The sequence below is a fragment of the Phyllobates terribilis genome, unplaced genomic scaffold (assembly GCF_046119375.1).
Source record: "Phyllobates terribilis strain yellow unplaced genomic scaffold, ASM4611937v1 Scaffold_2__4_contigs__length_985480577, whole genome shotgun sequence".
Taxonomy (NCBI): domain Eukaryota; kingdom Metazoa; phylum Chordata; class Amphibia; order Anura; family Dendrobatidae; genus Phyllobates; species Phyllobates terribilis.
This window is the reverse complement of record NW_027362762.1, coordinates 458162278-458181418: the sequence shown is the minus strand read 5'-3', so window position 1 is coordinate 458181418 and position 19141 is coordinate 458162278. Positions and strand designations below refer to the sequence as shown.

At 45.6% G+C, this 19141-nt stretch overlaps 1 protein-coding gene across 4 annotated transcripts in view; it reads left to right on the top strand.

The window, feature by feature from the left end:
* Positions 1-19141, top strand: part of LCK (LCK proto-oncogene, Src family tyrosine kinase) — a 108710-nt gene that overhangs the window by 40318 nt on the left and 49251 nt on the right. The window contains exon 1 of one of the 4 annotated variants that reach the window (XM_073665690.1): positions 11753-11819. The exons of the other annotated variants lie outside the window; for them this stretch is intronic. The gene's annotated coding sequence lies outside the window, so the exon portion shown is untranslated. Of the gene's footprint in view, positions 1-11752; positions 11820-19141 lie in introns of those variants that run through there. 4 annotated transcript variants of the gene reach the window in all.

Below are 19141 nucleotides of genomic sequence, written 5' to 3'. Positions count from 1 at the left end.
TGTCCTCCAGACCTCACTGCGTCTCTGTCTGGGACTTCACTCTGACTCCCCTAATCCCGCCCCAGACCCAGTTTATAAGGGCAGATTCCTCCCCTCCCAGGTCTGGGCGGGCGGTGTTGCATGCTTAGGGCTCCTGACCAGAGAAACCTCCCACTTGCTCTCAGACATAATATTTCTATTACTGTGGCAACCAGACCCCTGGGGTGCCACATTCCCCCTTAGTAAATTTTAGTACTCCAGGACTAAACACATTTTTAAAGAAACATAAATGCAGGGTATTACAATAATACAATAACATATATACAAGTAGCTTTAGTCTGTAGAGGTCACGGCGTGTCCGTAACCGGGTGTCCATATCACCCAAGGTGAAGTCTTAAGCGAGGTAGGGGACCTGTCCAAAGCAAACCCCTTGCATTGGCCCTGGGCGTGGCTGCAAGGCTGAAGCTAGCTACTTTGGGCCGCAAGGAGGCCACGCCAGACAGGTTTTCTTTTCCGCGGCCGTCTTCGCAAGAGGCACCAAGGTGCAACTATCTACAAGAATTGTTCCGGTTATCCAGTGTCCATAACCTGTTAGTCCATAGAAATCTGCAGGGTAACTGAGAAACATAATTAATAACAGGCAACAAACATAAACCATAAACATTTTCAAGAAACAGGTAAATTTACAGTGCATTACTTTATATTCTCCAGCGAGCGGGCATCTGACCTCTAGTGACTCTAGTGGACCTACGGAGCTCACTAACTGGTCCTGCACTACAGGGTGTAGGAGGTGTTATGGGTAAGCTGGGCAGCTGTCTGCGTACTCTTTGGCTCACTAGGGGCACGGCAGGCTCACTACTAGCAGAGGGTTGATCCTCCTGTGCTGCTGGTGTGGATTCTTCTGCCTCCTGGGCCGGCTGCTCTTCCAGCTCTACCTGGTCTTCTGTAGGCACTTGAGGGGCTGGCTGGAGAAAGGTGAGGACGGGCACCACGATACCGTTGCTTACTTGTGTCCAGGATCGGGGAAAGTCTCCAAGTACGGTGCTGATCATTTCCTTCTTTTCCTCTACGAGTTGAGGGTCTTCCTGATCTTCATCCGAGCTTTGCAACTTCTCGGGGCACTTTTTCAGGTGGTCTCTGGAGACAGTGGCTGTGGTCTCTCCTCCATCCTTGCTGATGACGTACACCTTTGGATTATTGTGGCTTGAGGGCAGTACGGTGTACGGGTCCTTTTCCCACTGGTCGTCCAACTTATGAAGCCGCCTTTTTCTTTTCAAGACCTGCTCTCCAGGTACCAGGGGAACAGCGGGAGCATGTTGGTTATAAGTCCTCTCCTGCCTTTCTCTTGATTGACAGAGACTTCTTTCGACGCTCTCCTGTACTTTCCGGTACTGCTGCTGCCGTTCTGTATCCCAGTCTGTCTCTGGCGAGGTGTCCTCGGGTATCAGGACTCCCATATCCAGGTCAACAGGCAGCTTACCAGGTCTTGCTCGCATTAGGTAAGCCGGTGTACAGTTGGTGGAACCTACCGGGATGTGGTTATACAGGTCCACCAGATCGGGCAGTTTCTCAGGCCACAGACTGCGTTCTTCCAGGGGCAATGTTTTTAGCAGATCTATCACCACCTGGTTCATCTTCTCGCAGAGTCCATTGGTTTGGGAGTGATAGGGCGTTGTTCTTATCTTCTTGCAGCCATACAGGTTGCAGAACTCCTGGAAGACCTCCGCTTCGAAGGCTGGTCCTTGGTCCGTCAGCACTTCGTCCGGGTACCCGTGTGGGCGGCAGAAGTGCAGCTGGAAGGCTCTGGCTGCTGTCTGAGCCGTCAAGTCTTTGACAGGGACCACCACCAGGAACCGGGAGTAGTGATCCACGATGGTTAAGGCGTAGACATACCCGCTTCTGCTTGGAGCCAGTTTAACATGGTCCAGAGCGACCAGTTCCAGGGGCTGCCTGGTGATGATGGGCTGCAGGGGAGTCCTCTGGCTGGCACGGTCCCTTCTTCTTAGATTGCACGGGCCACAGTCTCTACACTACCTCTCAATGGCTCCTCTCATGCCTATCCAGTAGAACCGTTCACGCAGCAGGAACTCCAGCTTCTTCCATCCGAAGTGCCCTGCCCCATTGTGGTAGGCCTCCAGCACCATAGCTGCGTCCCGTCTCGGTACCACAACCTGCCAGATCAGTTCATGTGTCCGGGAATTGACCATTCTGCGGCACAACTTCTCCTTGTAGAGAAACAGTCTGCTCTTTTCCGTCCACAGTTGCTTGGTCTCTTCCGGAGCGTCTGGGTCCAGGCGGGCGTCAGCCTGGGTCAGCATCTCCTTCACCAGATGGACTGCGGGGTCACTGTCTTGCGTCTCCGCCCAGTTGTAGTGGGGTAAGGGGTTGAACGTAGCGGATCGCTGGCCCCTCACACGGTGGGAATACTGGGTAATCCCATGACGGTGAAACGCAGGAAGTTCGATCTCTTCCAATTCTTCTGGATCCTCCCCTTCGTCCGGTAGGTTTGGCATCCTGGACAAGGCGTCCTCGTTGGTATTGGAGCGCCCTGCCGGGTATTTGATCGTGAACTCATAATTGGACAGGCGGGCCATCCATCTCTGCTCCAGGGCACCCAGTCTTGCAGTGTCCAGGTGTGTCAACGGGTTGTTGTCCGTGTACACGGTGAACCTGGAAGAGGCAAGGTAATGCTTGAAACTTTCGGTTACTGCCCACACCACTGCCAGGAACTCTAGCTTGAATGAGCTGTAATTCTCAGGGTTTCTTTCCGTGGGTCGCAGTTTTCGGCTGGCGTAAGCAATTACCCATTCTCTCCCCTGCTGGATCTGGGACAGTAAGGCTCCTAGCCCGATGTTGCTTGCGTCCGTGTGGAGGATAAAGGGCTGGCCGTAATCAGGGTACGCCAGGATTTCATCCCCCGTGAGGGCCATCTTCAGCTGGCGGAAGGACTCCTCTTCCAGCTTTTCCCATTTGAAGGGTGGCTTCTGGTTTTTGGCCTTCCTGGACTGGCCTATCAGGAGGTCCTGCATAGGAGCTGCCTTCTTGGTAAAACCGGGAATGAATCTTCGGTAGTAGCCTACCAACCCGAGGAACTGCCGCACTTCCTTTATGCTGGATGGTCTTGGCCAGTCCTTAATCACGGTGATCTTGACAGGGTCGGGGGCCACTCCGTCAGCACTCACCACGTGTCCCAGGTACTGTACCTTTGGCTTCAGTAGATGACACTTTGAGGGTTTTACCTTTAGGCCATAGTTTGCCAGGGCTTCAAACACTTCTGCCAGGTGTTCCAGATGGTCCTCATAGGTCTTGGAATAGACGATGACGTCGTCCAGGTATAATAGGACCGTCTCGAAGTTCCGGTGTCCCAGACAGAATTCCATCAACCGTTGGAAGGTTCCTGGTGCGTTGCAGAGCCCGAACGGCATACAGTTAAATTCGCTGAGTCCCATGGGGGTGGTGAATGCGGTTTTCTCCCGGTCCGCCTCTGCTACAGGAACCTGCCAGTACCCGCTAGTGAGATCCAAAGTAGAGAAGAAGTTAGCAGATTTTAATGCAGCTAAGGACTCTTCTATCCTTGGTAACGGGTAAGCATCTTTGTGTGTGATACGGTTGACCTTCCTGTAGTCTACACACATTCTCATGGTGTTGTCTTTCTTTTTCACTAGGACTAGTGGAGCTGCCCAGGGGCTACAGCTGTCCCTAATTACCCCAGCCTCCTTCATGTCTTTTAGCATCCCCTTGGCGTGTTGATAGTGTGCAGGGGGTACGGGTCGGTATCTCTCCTTTATGGGAGGATGGTCTCCCGTGGGGATGTGATGTTCTACCCCCTTTACTCGCCCGAAGTCCAGCAGGTGTTTACTAAACACTCTCTCGTACTCTTGAACCACCCGATAGACTCCCTGTTTTTGGTGTGAGGGAGTGGAGTCAGTACCCAAATGCAGTTGCTGACACCAGTCCTCCATTGGTTTCTTAGAGCCGTTACCTTCCTCTGGTTGAGATGGAGGCAAGGGTTCCACGGCCTGTACAGAGTTCTGGTTGATGGTGAACAATTTGGCTAGCGTGGCATACCGGGGCAGGTAAACCTCTCTCTCCCCGATATTGATGATGCGGACGGGCACCCTCCCATGGCGTACATCGACCACCCCCCGTGCTGTCAAAATGGTGGGCCTACTGTCTGAGTAGACGGGTTCTACCATTGCTTGGTAGTCTCTACCTCTCAGACCAATAGCTGCCCGGCACCAAATCATCATCTCACTTTTCGGGGGCATGGCAATAGGGAACGGGTTACACATTCTCACGCTACCTATCTCACCACCAGATAGTTCCACCTGTTGCCATTTCATCAGTGCCCGGATCTCTTTTTGGAGGACACGCTGCTGGCTGGAACTGGCGTTATTGGCAACCTGCTGCAAAATAAGAATCACCTCTGCAAGACAGTTTTCAATTACGTTAGTACCTAGGGTTATTTTTGGGTGACTCTCGCGACGGTCAATGTCCACAATGATCAGTCCTTGTGCCGGCAGTTCAACTTTACCGACCTTGATGGTCACCTCTTTAAATCCTATCTGGGGCACGGGCTGACCATTGCTGGCTATAATGCTCAGGTCGTCATCTGGGTAGCGGGTTATGTCCGAGTCATTCCAGTACCGCTTGAAGAGCACGTACGGGATGGTAGTCACCTGTGACCCAGTGTCTAGTAGGGCACTCATAGGAATGCCATCCAGTACCACAGACAAGACCGGACGTCCCCCTACGTATTTGTCACGCCAGTTCGATGGGCCTGATGATCTTAAGCCTGGGGGTTGGCCCTCTACCCCAGGTTGTGCCCGTTTAAATGACAGTACCTTGCCATATGTCCGGGTTGATTGCAGCGGCGGCAGATGGGTCGTCCGTCCTCGTTGTACCGGTCGCTGGGTCTTCCTCTGGCCGGTGGGGTCCTCCTCAGTCGGCGCCACGGGACGTCCTCCGGTCCGGATGCCAGCTGGATCTTTCCTGGAGAAGAGACCTGTAAAGACTGCACAGTTCTGGTTAGCGCGGCAACGCTTTTAGTCAGCTCTTGGACCTGATGGTGCAGGTCTGTAGCTGGGTTATTGTTCAAAGCCTGCGCATCAGCTCCCACAGGCCCTGCAGACAAGGGCACCGCGTCCTGGTGATAAGTGATAGCAGGGCGCCTGTGGGTCACAGCGCCACCTGGTGCCGGTTCTCGGAGCACCCGGATGGCTCTGGCCTTGAACTGTGCAAAGTCCAGGTCAGGGTCCTGTAAGGCCATTGCCCGCAACTGGGTTCGGTGGGCATTGCACAGTAGACCCTCAATAAATTGTTCGGTCAACAGCTTGTCTTCATTTCCCACGCTGTCAGGGTCTGCCTGCTTAATGGCTCTCAGGGCCTCTTGTAGGTTTAGAGCATAGTCTCTTATACTTTCGTGTGCCCGTTGTTTGCACCTGTAAAATCTTAGTTTTATCTCGGCTGAGGTTCGGGTATCAAATGTGTCTTTCAGCCGGGCTAGTATTTCTCTGACAGTCCTCTTCTTCCCAGGTGACCAGGACTTTACCTCCCTTTGGGCTGCCCCGATTAACTGGGAAACCAGGATGCTCACTTTTTGCTCTTCCGTGAGGGGGTATACCTGGAAGAGGCTATCCAGTTTTTCCCTAAAGTCACTTAGGGTATGTGACTCCCCTGAGTACTGGGGTAGCCAGGTTGCCCCCGGGATATAGGGCATGGTGAATGGCATGACCGCAGCAGCGGTTGCGCTGGCGGCCGGTGTGGCGGTGGAGCTCCCCTCGGTGTCCGACATCCTCCTTCCCCCCTAGTGGACCGTGGCCTACCTTGCGATGCTCTTCTTCCGTAGGCCGCGGCTCCGCAGTCGATCGTCGGGGTCGAGGACCTTGCGTCGTGCTCCTGTGACGTCAGCGTCGCTCTTCCTCCCTTCCAGGACCTTGCGCAGCGTCAGTGCGTGGGGCGGAGCTTCGGATCTCGCGCGCTTTCAGCGTCCACGCCCCTCTTATTCCCGCGTGGTGTCCTGAAGATGGCGTCCGATGGCGGGAAGCAGCTGTGGATGGCGGGAAGACGGCAGAAGACGGCGGGAAACGACCCAAGATGGCGTCCAATGGTGGGAAACGGCTCTGGACGGCGGGAAACTTCTCTCAGGTAAGTGCAAAAAGTCTTTTTTCAGGCACGCAATACCCGTTGGGGCGGGTTGGTTTGAATCCTGCCGACTACGCCAAAGTTGACGCTCCCCCTGGGCTTGTGCTGTGCAGGGGATACCCGGAGCCGGATCGCTGGGGGTTGTAGTCCTCCGTGGCTGTGACCCAGTCCGTGCCCAGGGCGGTCAAGCCAGTGGCAGTCTTAGTGTAATAACAAATGTCCGACTACGCCACCCGTGGATTGCGGTCAGTGGGGACCGCCGCTGCGCTGCAGACCGCTGAGGCTGATGTTGTACGCGCAGCCAAGTATGGGATAACTCCCCACGGGAGAAGTATTGCCTCAGGGCAGCTAGGGTGGATGATGCGGGTAGAAGTAGCCCACGTCCCTGAGTATACCGTGTGGTGCTCACCCTTATGGCCGGTGACTTGGGGCCTTCCGTTAGCCTCCGCTTCACGATGTCGGTGCTGGTCCCTTGCTTGTGACCGTGCCTCCGGGCTTCTATGGCCAGAGGACATGGAATCCCCTGCCGGTTGGATTCTGCTGCTGGACCTGGATGTCCCCACAGCCTCGGACTCCGTGTCCGGGTTTAGTGTCTTCAGCCAAGGCGAGCTATCTAGCTTCCAGCCTCTGGCACTCGCTCCTGCTCCTACAGAGCTCCTAGTTCTTGCTTTCCCTGTGTCTTCTGTCCTCCAGACCTGACTGCGTCTCTGTCTGGGACTTCACTCTGGCTCCCTTAATCCCGCCCCAGACCCAGTTTATAAGGGCAGATTCCTCCCCTCCCAGGTCTGGGCGGGCGGTGTTGCATGCTTAGGGCTCCTGACCAGAGAAACCTCCCACTTGCTCTCAGACATAATATTTCTATTACTGTGGCAACCAGACCCCTGGGGTGCCACACTGTCGCCAGACATGACACAAGATCCGGTCGATGGACCGCAAGTGGAGCGCACAGCTTCTGCGCACGCGCAGACGGTATTCATTAGATTTCCTTCTTCATACCTCGCGCTAGCAGGGGGCGTGTTAACTAATACACGCCCTCCACAGTGACGTTCCGGATGCAGAGCTCCTTCCGATATATCTGCATCAATATTAATGTGATCCAGCGAACTCAAATCACAATATAAATGAGATCATAAGGGATCACATACCACGGAGTAAAGTGCAGTACCTAGTCACAATAATTAAATGGATTCACAGAAAAAAAAAACGCAAGGATCACTAAAGTCCAAAAAATAGAGATATACTATGTATTATCTCACATCACAAAAGAAATATAACACAAATGATATGCAGTAGGGGCCCCTGAGCACACATGAACCCGACCAAAGGTGGAGTAAGGGCAGAAGGACAAAGTGGGAATGAAGGAATGGGAATAGAAGAGGAACTATTGTGGCCCTAGAAAATAGCTGAACTTTGTACTGGCCCTGCCTATCGCGGAGGTTGGCACCCTATGGGGTAAACGAGATTGGCGCCCCCACTAAACGGCGGCTGACCCTCAAAACTAGCTAGTCCCTATTAAGCCTTCTTGCTACAAAAAAGGAATGAAAGATAGTTGTTCATTAAGACCATGTGGTTGCAATGTTTTTAACCAGAAGATCCATTTGCATTCACTCTGTAGGATCTTTTGGTCCCAGTTACCTCCTCTTACAGAAGGTATAATCCTATCAATACCCATGAACTGGATGTACCTGGTATCTCCACTGTGTGCTCCATTAACGTGATTAGCAATTGGAGTGTCACGCTTATTGATAATATCACATATATGCTCTCTGATTCTTCTTCGGAACTCATGTTTTGTCTTACCCACATATTCAATGCCACAAAGGCATGTGGCCTCCAGTGGTGCGACAGTTAATGAAATGTCATATGGTGTACTCCTTCCTAGTCACATTACCACGAAACGTCCTACCCTTTGTCACAGACTCACAAGCACTACAGTTGCCACACCTATAGCAGCCCTTAGCTTGGTTCCCCAGCCATGATGGATCAGGGGTATCCTTAAAATGGCTGTGGACCTACCTATCTTTAAGTGACATGCCCTTGCAATAGGTGATCTGATGAAATGGATCTACCATCTCTCTGATGTCTGTATCCATAAGCAAAATAGGCCAATGACGTTTTAGGATCTCCCTGACCCCATTAGCCCCACTGGAGAAAGTAGTGATAAACCTGGGAACACTCGACTCTTCCTTAACAGTTTTAGGGGTCAGTAGAGCCTTACGATCTTTTGACAGAGAGTTCTTATAGGCTTCCGTAAGAATGTTTTTGGGATATCCTCTTTCAACAAACCGTTCACGTAAGTCACTGGCCTGTTTCTTAAAAACATTAAGGTCCGAACAGTTTCTACGTATCCTCAAATATTGCCCCTTCGGGATTCCCCTTTTTAGTGGGCCAGGATGACTACTCTCCCACCTCAAGAGGGAATTAGTGGCGGTGGGTTTCCTATGGTTGCTGGTACTCAATTCTCCATTATCCTTTTTTTGGATGCAGACATCAAGAAATGGCAGTACGCTGTGGTTACACTCGCATGTGAAGCGCAGACAAATATCATTCATGTTAAGTTGTGCAACGAAATCACCAAAGAGAGACTCAGATCCTCTCCAAATGACAAACACGTCGTCAATGTACCAAAGCCAAATGACGACTCTGTCACAAAAAGGAATAGCAGGTTCACAGAAGACCTTTGTTTCCTCCCACCAGCCCAGGAGCAAGTTAGCATAAGAGGGAGCACAAGGGCTCCCCATTTCTGTGCCCCTGAGCTGATGGAAGTACTTATTGTCAAAGAGAAAAAAAATTTTGGTGAGACAAAATTTTAGGGAACGTAGAACAAAGGTATTATGTCTACTGAATTGACAGCCTCTAGTACCTAGGTAGTGGTCCACAGCTTTGAGACCCATGGCATGTGGAATAGATGTATACAATGTTTCCACATCAATGCTACATAATATCATATCAGATTCCAGGCAGATACCATCCAGTTTACCCAATAAATCTGTAGTGTTGCGAACATACGAGCTCAGGGACCCCACAAAAGGTTTAAGGATACGATCAAAATAAATAGATCAATGCACATAGATAGTTGATAAAATATGCATGAATAGAGTTAATGATGGACATAACATGATTGTAGCACAATAATTATAGTATTTATAGCATGATCAACATCAGAAAATACAATTAACAATATATCAGTAATAATGAATTCCGAGACACCATCATATTAACGGGCACACCGTGCCTGTAGCTCTGCACAAAGGTAATCGGCAGAGATATAACATGATTATAACATAAATTATTATAACATGATCAGCAGCAATACAACAATAATAATGAATTCCAATATTGCTGCTTGAATCTTGAGATAGTATTTTCTCAGTCATGTCTCCGTCTTGTGGCTTTTACATAAGTTGCAGATGTTACATATGTCGTTTAAACTGTGATCAGAAGATACAGACAACACATAAATTTATATATATATATATATATGTATATATATATATATATATATATATATATATATATACACTACAATGTCATATAGCAAATACTTATCCATAGCCTACCCTTCTAAATATAATATATATAATTAATAACAGTTAAAACAATACTAAAATTTCATTATAGACAAGAGGTTATTAATACATAATTGTATAATCAGTATCTATTGCCAGGTCTATCCATTTAAACCTTCATTTAATGCAATCCTTTGACCACGATTTAAATTATCATGTGATCGTTTATTGGTAAGATGTCTTAATTCCTCCGTAACCAGTTTTGTAAACATTTCTATGGTTGGACAGGCGGACAAGGGTGGGAATGCCGTAGACAATTTCTTAGTATATGTGGGAAATTTCTGATCAGCCACCGTGTCGCCTTCCTGTTCATCAAGAAGTGATTCCAAAATCACTGGGCAGTGGGAAGAGCGAGACTAAGCGCCAGATTTGACTCATTTTATGGATCCGCCATTTCTGGGACTGCTGAGGGTTGAAATTAATAGTCGCAGAGGGTACTAGTATCCATGGTCTCTTCCCTGGCGATTAATATCAGCCCGCAGCTGTCTATTTTAGCCTTTGCTGGTTAGATTTTATAGGGGGACCCTACGTCAATTTTCTTCTGGGGTCCCCCTGTAATCTAGCCAGTAAAGGTTAAACAAACAATTGTGGGTTGATGTTAATAGCCAGGGAACATTGTTGACTAATGACCCCTTTCCCGGCTACTAATATCAGCCCCCAGTGGTCAGATTTCCCTCTGATGGTTATAAAAATGATGTGGGAGCCCATGCCATTTTTTAAAAAAATTTAGGCTCTGTGCCCACGATAGGAGGTAGCAGTGCTTTGGACGCATATTTTTTGCTGCGCCCAAAACATTCCATTCTATTGAACACAGGTAAATCCACATGTGTTCACTGAACCATGTGGATTTACCGCATTCTATACATTCTAGTGGTCAAATTTCTGTTGCGGAGACTAGTGACTCCACAAGAGAATTTGACATGCTGCGGTCCTGAAATACACGCCGCATGTCATTGTCCACGGGTGATTCGCAGCCTCTGATGCACGTATAGTGGACATGGTATTTCTAGAGATCCCATCCACTATGCTGTAACATCTGGACGCTGCGGGTTTGACGCTGTATAAACACACAGAGTAAAACCTGCAGGGGCTGCTGATCGTGGCCACGTACCCAAATTCACCCGCTGCATGTCAATTTCTGTAGTGGACACGCTAGTCTCCACTGCTGATTTTGACCAATTGAAGTGTCATTATATGCGGTGGATTCACATGTACCGACAACAAAAGTGCGGCATTAGAACACCGCGTTTTGGACGCAACAAAAATGGGCTGCGTCCAAAATGCTGCTGAGTGCTGATAGGGGGGATGTAGCGGCTAACGAACCAGCTGTGAGTTGTTATTAATGGACAGAGACCATGTTTGCAAATTACACCTCCCCAGGTTAAGAATAGCAGCTCACAGCTGCCGCATAAATTACATGAATGAAAATGCTAATGACATTGAGTGAATGGGACTATCTGACACCCAGCTCTTTTGTTTGGTAATGACAAGGTGTCAATCAGACCTTTTCATGACCAAAGCTAATTAAAGTAAAGAGTTAAATAAACACACAGACACAGAGTAAACACTTTATTTGAAATACAACAGACACATTCTTTAATCATTTAAATTAACCAATATACTCACCCCAGTTCTGACGGTAATCCAAGGGTTTAAGCAATGTCTCACCAAATAACTTTATTTAGCTCCAAAAAGCATTCATTGATGTACAAAAACACTTCAAAAACACCCAGCGTTTTTGCTGCCAAGGAGATGCAGAAGCGCTCAAGAAATTTCTGCTTCAAATTCTGATCGTGTGCACATAGCCTTTACTCTAAAATGCAATTAACACACTCACACTAGAACATAGGATAGTCAGAACATCAATTTAATCCAATATTTTCCTATATTGGATTAAATTGATGCACTGGCTGTTCTATGCTCCTTTGTATGTTAGTTAATTGTGTTTTTAAAAAAAAATTGCTTTTGGTTTTACACTATGTTTTAGCTCCTCTGATTTACAGGGAATCACGCCATTTATTTGGAAAACAACAACTTAGGCCTTGAAAATACTCACCAATCCAATGTCTATCCTAAATGGATGTTGCCTGATTAGAAGATCTGCCAGAACAAAGTATTAAGACAAAAGTCAGTGGTCTGTGAGTTTTTTATGACTTTATTCAGATTGTGATAGTGTTGAGCAGCCCAAATCTCGTTATTTTATACTTTCTATAAATTGACAGAAGTCTGTCCTTTTCTCTGAATAGCCAAAAAGTAAACTTAGGTAAGCCATTACTGACTGTAGATGAAGTACTACTTCTAACCACAGGAAGCTGTATGAGATGGCAATAAAAAATTGTTTGTCATAAGTATGTAATGAGGAAAAGTTATCTCAAGCAGTTGCATAATGGTTTATCTCAAGCAGTTGCATAATTTCACAAACAAATATTTTAATATTGATGCTAAAATTAAAAAGTTTAAACTCCTGGCAGAAAGAGTCACTACATTATATAGAGGCAGTGAGATATGTGCTGATGGGAACAGACTTCATGCTGGACATTAACTAGAGAAGTAAATGTTCCCTTTTCTTTATTATATATATTTAACAAACAATTAACATTGTGGTTTTTGAGTTAAGACATGATTTCATGTTTGAAATTGGTCACAAATTTTTCATCTTTAATCAATATAAGTTTATGATATATTCTGTTCACAATAATATCTTTTGAAATTCGAGTTTGCCAGGTTCGACTAATTCTTTTTTATTAAATTCATTTGCCTCTAATCGCAGGTACTCCAATTGACCTGAAAAAATGTGTAATACTCTGAGGTTTCCTGGAACTGTTTTAAACCCCTTTCACTCTCTTTAAAACAAACATAGCCTTAGTAAAGTAAAAGTCACCTCATCATAGAAATGGATGGTGACCCAGTAGTAACCAACAGCCAATTTAATAACACGGCGCACTGACAAACTTTTCATGTTTTTTTTAAATTAAAAGAATGTCCAAAAATTGTCCCTCTTGGACCTTTTTCATCAGGCAAACCCTTCTGTGGAGACTGCTTACTCAAACTGACAGTGTTGCTGTCAGAGGTAACAGTTGTGACTTAGATGCGTGATTTTCCATATATTCTTTAACGCACTCCGCTTCTTCCCCACTACTACGGTTTCCAGAGGCAAAGGAGGCCAATTGTGGTCTGTATTTGCTATTACTTCTGCCCAGAAGGCTGGTGTCGGTGGTGGTGCTTCTCCTGCTGCTCGCGGCTCCCACATTCTTAGCCGTGTTTTTTTTCTTTTTCCTTATGTTATTCCGTCTTTTGCGATTCTTTTATTATATATTTTGTACAACAGTATAATTAACTTTTGACAATAGTTTGTACCCAATTATTGCACACTTGCCAAAAAGAAAGTAATAAGTAATGTAGGTAGCTACATGTACAGAAAGCAAAATGTGGTAGCAGGACATAGTATAGGTGTGTTGTATAGTGTTGTCAAATTGGCCTAAGAAAACAATTGTGAAAAAAAAAACAGACAAGGACAGATAAATATTTCCTTTATTTTTCAACAAAATTCAACCACTCTGCCAAAAATGGCAATAAGAAATGCTAGGTAAATACATGTTAAAAAGACAGCACTTGCAACAGGGCACTGTATTGGTGTGGTGTGTAAGGATGTAAAATTTGACTAGTAAAACAAATATGTAGCAAAAAAATTGTATCCAACAAGCACACTTTGTGAAGTAGAGAGTCGCAGTTAAATGTATAGATTTTAGGGAGGTTTACATTTTTTTTAATAATAGCTTCCCCTCCCCCCTTCACAAAAACAATTGTAAAAGGAATGCAAAACCTCAGTGCAGTCACTTGCAAAATGCAAACACACTGTCTGACATGGATTTCAGATTTTTTTTTCCTGTAAAAAATATTGTGTAGTCTTGCTTCTGCTATCTAGTGCATTAAGGATTTAAAAAATGTAATTCAGATGCAGTAGAACAAATGTCAGCTACACCAAATCACTGATCAATCAAACTGAGTCTGTTACTGCTGCTAGCATACCTCCCCGATCTCTCTTTCCCTCTAACAATTAACCCCTTTACAGCCCATGACGTATTAATACGCGTCTGTGCGCTGGGACTTAAGAGCCTGACCCGTATTAGTATGTCATGGCGATTGCACGCGCACACAGGCTGTGCGGGCGCGATCGCCGCTGGGTGTCAGCTGATTGTCACAGCTGACACGCGGTACTATGTGCAGGGAGCGGTCCCGCACCTCTCCCGGCACATTAACCCCCGCAATGCTGCGATCGAAGTCGATCGAAGCATTGCGGAGGCAAGGGGAGGTGATCGCAATACTCACCTCCTCTTCCGGCCTCCAGCGCTGTCTGCCGCGGCTTCCCGGGTGTTGCCATGACGACCCGATGTCGTCATGACAACATCCGGGTCATCAGGCAGCAGGAACATTGTTTGGTCATGCGCAGTGCTTGACCAAACAATCTTCTCACTGTGCAGCGCTGACTGCCTGCATGGCACAGGGATGGTGCTCCATCCCTATGCTATGCAGGCGATCAGAATAAAAAAAGTAAAAGTCCCACAGTGGGACAAAGTAAAAAAGTGCAAAAACTCTCAGAAAGTGAAAAAAAAAAAAATTGTAAAAATATTAAAAAAAAATAAAAAATAATTCACCAAAAATAAAAAATATAATGTACCCATCAATAAATATTATTATGAAAAAAAAGCAAACAAACAATAAAAGTACACATATTTGGTATAGCCGCGTCCGGAACGACCTGACCTATAAAACTGTCCCACTAGTTAACCCCTTCAGTGAACACGGTAAAAAATAAAAATAAAAAACGAAGCAAAAAACAATGCTTTATCATCATACTGCCAAACAAAAAATGGAATAACACGCAATCAAAAAGACAAATATAAATAAAAATGGTACCGCTGAAAACGTCATCTTGTCCCACAAAAAACAAGCTGCCATACAGCTCCATCATCCGAAAAATCAAAAAATTATAGCTCTCAGAATAAAGCGATGCAAAAAAATTTTTTTTTCTATAAAATATCTTTTATTGTGTAAAAGCGCCAAAACATAGAAAAACGATATAAATTTGGTACCGCTGTAAACGTACTGACCCAAAGAATAAAGCTACCTTATCAATTTTACCACACGTGGAGCAGAATAAAAAAAAAAAAAAAAACACAATTCCTGAATTGGTAGTTTTTGTTTATTCTGCCTCCCAAAAATCGAAATAGAAAGCGATCAAAAAAGTCACGTGCCTGAAAATGGCACCAATAAAAACGTCAACTTGTCCCGCAAAAAACAAGCCATCACATGACTCTGTCTGCCAAAATCTGGAAAAATTATAGCTCTCAAAATATGGCGATGCATAAACTAGATTTTACAAAAAATGTGTCTTTTAGTGTGTGACAGCTGTCAATCATAAAAACCCCATATGATTCTGGTATCGCTGTAATCGCACCGACCTGAAGAATAAAGTCGTCTAATCACTTATACCGCATGAGGAACGGCGTAAAAAATAAACTCTCGGGTTAGGGTTGTGCTAGGGTTAGGGTTGTGCTAGGTTTAGGGTTGTTCTAGGGTTACGGTTGGGCTAGGGTTAGGGTGGGGCTAGGGTTAGGGCTGGGGTTGGGGTTAGGGTTGGGGTTAGGGTTGTGATGGGTTTGTGATTTTTTTCAAAAGTAAGAAAAAAAGATGACGATATGGCGACTAGTGTTGAGCGCAAGTGCTCGCTACTTGAGTTTGCATCCGGTGCTCTGGTATGCATTGAGTATCGTGGGTATTTGAGTGACATGCTCGAGTATCCGCCCCATATGCTTCACGGCCAAAAAAACTTTGCGGGGATTGCCTGCCATGCACGAGCAATCCCCGCATGTTTTTTTTTTGGGTGTCTAATAACCGTGAAACATGCGGGGCAGGGACTCGAGCATGTCACTCGAGCACACGCAGTACATGGTGCATACCTGAGTACCCGATGCAAACTCAAGTAGCGAGCACTTGCGCTCAAGACTAATGACAACTTATTCAATATGATGACCTAATGGTATCAAATTCTGTGTCATACCTCTGGGTTCAAAATGTTCACTATCCCCCTTGATAAAATCCTTGAGGGGTCTAGTTTCCAAAATGGGGTCACTTGTGTGGGGTTTCCACTGTTTAGGCACACAGGGGCTCTCCAAATGCGACATGGTGTCCGCTAACAAATTGAATGGAAAATCGGCTCAAATTGTTAGCGGACGCAATGTTGCATTTGGAGAGCCCCTGTGTGCCTAAACATTGGAGCTCCCCCACAAGTGACCCCATTTTGGAAACTAGACCCCCAAAGGCACCTATCTAGATGCATAGTGAGCACTTGGAACTCCCAGGTGCTTCACAAATTGATTCGTAAAAATGAAAAAGTGGAAAAAAAAATACTTTTTCATTTTTACTGATTAATTTGTGAAGCACCTGGGGGTTCAAAATGCTCACCACCCATCTAGATAAGTTTCCAGGGGGGGTCTAGTTTCCAAAATGGGGTCACTTGTGGGGGGTTTCCACTGTTTAGGCACATCAGGGGCTCTCCAAACGCAACATGGCGTCCGCTAATTATTCAAGCAAATTTTACAATCGAAAATTCAAATGGCGCTCCTTCCCTTCCGAGCCCTGCCGTGCGCCCAAACAGTGTTTTTTCCCCACATATGGGGTATCTGAGTGCCCAGGGAAATTGCACAACACATTTTGGGGTCCATTTTTTCCTGTTACCCCTACGAAAATAAAAAAAATTGGGTCTAAAGTAACATTTTTGTGAAAAAAGTTAAATGTTCATTTTTTTCTTCCACATTCCAAAAATTCCTGTGAAGCACCTGAAGGGTTAATAAAGTTCTTGAATGTGGTTTTGAGCACCTTGAGGGGTGCAGTTTTTAGAATGGTGTCACTTTTGGGTATTTTCTGTCATAAAGACCTCTCAAAGTGACTTCAAATGTGATGTGGTCCCTAGAAAAATGGTTTTGTAAATTTTGTTGGAAAAATGAGAAATCACTGGTCAACTTTTAACCCTTATAGCTCCATAACAAAAAAAAAATTTGGTTCCAAAATTGTGCTGATGTAGGGTATGTGTCCACGTTGCGGAATTGAAGCGGAAAATTTGCGCTTCATTTCCGCATCTCCTTGCCCAGAAAAACGCATGTGGAATTTCGCAACCGTTTATCACGCGTTTTTCGAGCGTATTCCACATGCGGAATTGCCTTGCGTTTTTTATTACATTGAAAAGGCAATTCCGCATGCGGAAACGCAAAATTAATGGACATGCTGCGGATTTTTGTGCGTATCAAAAACGCTGCGGAAAAATCTGCAGCATGGGCATAGAACTTGCGGATTCTCATTGGTGACCATGAGGTGCGTATTGACAAGCGTTTTACAAGCGTTTCCGCTGCGGAAATTCCACATCAAATACGCTTGTAATCCGCAACGTGGGCACACAGCCATAAGGTAAACATGTGGGAAATGTTATTTATTAACTATTTTGTGTGACATATCTCTCTGATTTAAGGGCATATAGATTCAACTTTTGAAAATTGCAACATTTTCAAAATTTTCGCCAAATTTCCGTTTTTTGCACAAATAAACGCAAGTGATATCGAAGAAATTTTACCACAATCATGAAGTACAATATGTCACGAAAAAACAATCTCAGAATCAGGGGGATCCGTTGAAGCGTTCCAGAGTAATTACCTCATAAAGTGACAGTGGTCAGAATTGTAAAAATTGGCCTGGTCATTAACGTGCAAACCACCTTGGGTTGTAAAGGGGTTAAACCTCTGTATTATTAGCAGACTATTACACTCATCTTCTTCCCTGCTGCAGTTATATATAGCCTACTGTCTGAAGTATTTGTCCATTGTTTTAGGGTTTCTCTTTCTACCCCTATTGCTGAGCTGTGAGCTCTGATGTACTCTCGCTATTCTAAAATCACCCTAAAATGGTTACTGGATTCCTTGCCTAAGCTTTTACACAGCCTATGATAGAGCAAATGATGTGATATCTGCAAGGCATTATGGGATAGCTTGCACAGTCACGCTTGATGTCATGTCAGCTTTCTGTGACTGCTGTAATATTTTGTAATGTGTAAAAAGGCTGTGAGCATTTTTTGGAGATTCATTTAAATCAAATCTCAAATTGTTTTAAATCAACAATCCCTGCAAATCTCATAAGATTCTAGTCTAATTCAATTTGTATCAAATCAGTTCTCTAATATATTCCATTGTGGACATTTACTTACTTGGTATAATTGTTGTTCCATTTTTCAGTAGTTTTAACTTTTAAAATTAATTTTCAGTTATGCAGTGCATGAACTGGCCGGTGGCTCTCCCGACCCGAGCTTGACAGCTGCATAGAAATATATGAAGCTGTCATGCTTGAGTCATGAGAGCCGCCTGCCAGTCCGTGCAGGACTATGGGGGTGCATTATACTGTATGGAGGACTATGGGGAGTGCATTATACTGTAAGAAGGACTATAGGCTGTGCATTATACTATATGGAGGACTATGGGGAGGGCATTATACTTCTGCTTTGGGGCCCCGTGGCTTCTATGTACGCCCCTGGTGAATATAATGGTTTATTTTTTTCTATACATTAAAGAACAGTGGCAGAACGGGGGACACATACCAGGATGGGGGATATATATACCAGGATGGAGCCCAAGATAAGGGACATATACCAGGATGGAGGGTATATATATCAGGATGGGACCCAGGATAAGGGACATATACAAGGATGGGGGATATATATACCAGGATGGGGCCAGGATGAGGGACATATATGCCAGGATGAGGGACATAGATATCAGGATGGAGGGCAAATATATATATATATATATATATATATATATATATATATATATATATATATATATATATATATTAGTGTTCCATGAATGAGCTCAGATAAGGGGTTATCTTGAGTCCTAACTGAGTATCTTCGGCGTGCTCGCAAAATATGTTCACGGTGCCGCGGCTGCATGATCTGCGGTTGTTTGCCAGCCATGACACATGCAGGGATTGCCTGACCCGCGAGACATGCAGTCGCGGTGACGCAAAAATATTTTCCAAGCACGCCGAAGATACTCAGTTAGAACTCGAGCATGCTCGGATAACCCCTTATCCGAGCACGTTCACGCAACACTAATATATATAGATATATTGTGGGGGTTCGCTATGGTAGGCAATGGCAGGGATGCAGTAAAGAGACACATGCAGGTTTTCAGTCCAAGCTTAGTGTTTTATTCACATTGGCAGCAGAAAAAAACACAGTCTTACATCAGACAAAGCAAAAGTCCAGCTTGTTTAAACAACATAGGTTAGGGCCCGGGCATGCCAGTCCATTCAGGTCTGATATTGCCACAAAACATCCCTCAACTTTTCCCAACCCAAAAACACACTCTGAGGAGTTCCGGCTGTCTGTTTATGCTGTCCTA